Below are 2353 nucleotides of genomic sequence, written 5' to 3' on the forward strand. Positions count from 1 at the left end.
TATTACCTTGGCAATAGGAGTAACTGATGCAATCGTTAAAAAAATATCATGAAAATCTGTACGCTACCAAAAACATATTACTGGTGGAGGTAATGAATAAACAAAGAAATTTATTTTTAAAAAATCAATCAGTCAATCAATAAGAATAAACGTGATTAGAAGTTTTCAGTTGATCTGTCGAGATACATCACTACACAGAGATATATATGACCAACCGTATACCTCTCACCCTGCAGCTAAAAGTGAATCCATCACCGAAAATTAACGTCTTTTCTACATCGTTAGTAAAGCCTGACATTCCTGTGAAACGCAAATTCCGCCTCAAAACGTCCTCAGAGATAACGAATTTACTCTCCCTTCCTCCGGCCATTAGCTCGAGGGTCGGACTTTGGCGAGCAAAATGGACCTGTAACTTTGCTAAGAGGTTTTCTGACTTCTTGCCGGAAGTGCGTCTCTGGAGGATTCCTTTATTCGTGTTGTTGTTGTTGTTGTTGTTTTTAATGTCAACTCATCTTTCTCTTTTATCTTTCTCTCTTTCTATGTCGTCTATTCTCTCTCTCTCTCTCTCTCGCTCTTCCTCTTTCTATTTTCCCTCGTACTTTCTCTTCCTTTCTTTGTCGCTGTTCCTCTCTCTCTATCTCTCTCATTTCCTTCCTCCCTCCTCCCCTTTCATCCCCCCCCCCCTCTCTCTCTCCCCCCCCCCCCGTCTCTCTCCCTCTCTTTCTCTCTCTCTCTCTCTCAATCCCTTCCTCTCTCCCTCCCCCCCCTCTCTCTCTCTCATTTCCTTCCTCCCTCCCTCTCTCTCTCTCATTTCCTTCCTCCCTCCCTCTCTCCCTCCTTCCCTTTCTCCCTCCCTCCTTTTCTCTCTCACACTCTTTCTCTCAATCTCTCTCTCATTTCCTTCCTCCCTCCCTCTCTGCCTCCCACCCTTTCTCCCTCTCTCAATCATTCTCGCCGACAACATAAATCTTTCTCTCCTTTCCAATCTCTGCTCACTTTTGCATACCGTTTCCCAAGCTACAGGACTTGGGTCGAACTTTTTCCCATCTATTTCACGGACTGGCAAATAGCCTTCACTTTCTCAAAATTTATAAAGTCGTCCATGCATATATGTATAGGTTCTCTTCCGAAAAAAATAAAAAGATTAAAAAAAATAGAAAATAAATAAATAAATAGATCTCTCAAGATAGTTACTATTGTCGTGTTTATTATTTATCTTCCGAAAAACTAAAAAGATAAAAAAAATAGAAAATAGATTAATAGATAGATCTCTCAAGATAGTTACTATTGTCGTGTTTATTATTATTTATCTTCCGAAAAAAAAAGAAAATGAATAAACAAATAGATCTCTCAAGATAGTTACTATTGTCGTGTTTATTATTGTTTATCTGTTAGTGCAAAAAAAATATAAAGTCGTCCATGCATATATGTATAGTTTATCTTCAAAAAGAAAAAAAATAATGATAAATAGATAAAAAAACAAGTAAATGAATAAATTAATTAAGTGACTAAAATAAAAGAAATAAAAAGAAATAAAATGAATAAATAAATGGATCTCACATGATAGCTTCTGTTGTCGTGTTTATTATTGTTTATTTGTTATCGCAATAGTAGTAGTAGTGATGATAGTGATGATACGGATAAGGATGAAAGGAATGACAGTAATGATAATGATGGTAATGATAATAATAATAATAATAATGGTAAGGATAATCATAATCATGATACTAGTAATGAGAGAAATATCAACAATAATAACAATAATAACAATAATAGTAATAATAATAATAACAAAGATAACAGTAGTAATGATAATGAAAATAATTATGATTGCAATACTGATAATGATAATAATCATGAAATCAATAATGATAACAATAATGATAAAAGTAGTAATAATAATGATAATGTTAATAATGGAATTGATCATAACAGTGATGATAATAATGATAATGATAATAATAAGAACAATAACAACAATAAAAAAACATAATGATAATAATGATGATGAAGATTATGATGATCATGATAACAATCATAATAATCATAATGATAATAAGAACAACATTAACAATGATAATAAGAACAACATTGATATTGATAATAATGATAATAATAATGATAATAACAATAGTAATGATAAATAATGAAAGTAATAAATAACAAAAGTATTCACTGTAATAGTAAAACTAATAATAATGATGCTGATGATAAAGATGACAACCATGATAACGATATTAAAGACAGTGATGATAGTAATAAGAATAAAAACAAATGATAACAATGATGGAAACAAAAATAACACCAGTGACATAACATATACATATACATACACACACACACTCACACACAC

The sequence above is a fragment of the Penaeus vannamei genome, chromosome 37 (assembly GCF_042767895.1).
Source record: "Penaeus vannamei isolate JL-2024 chromosome 37, ASM4276789v1, whole genome shotgun sequence".
NCBI classification, from domain to species: Eukaryota; Metazoa; Arthropoda; class Malacostraca; order Decapoda; family Penaeidae; genus Penaeus; species Penaeus vannamei.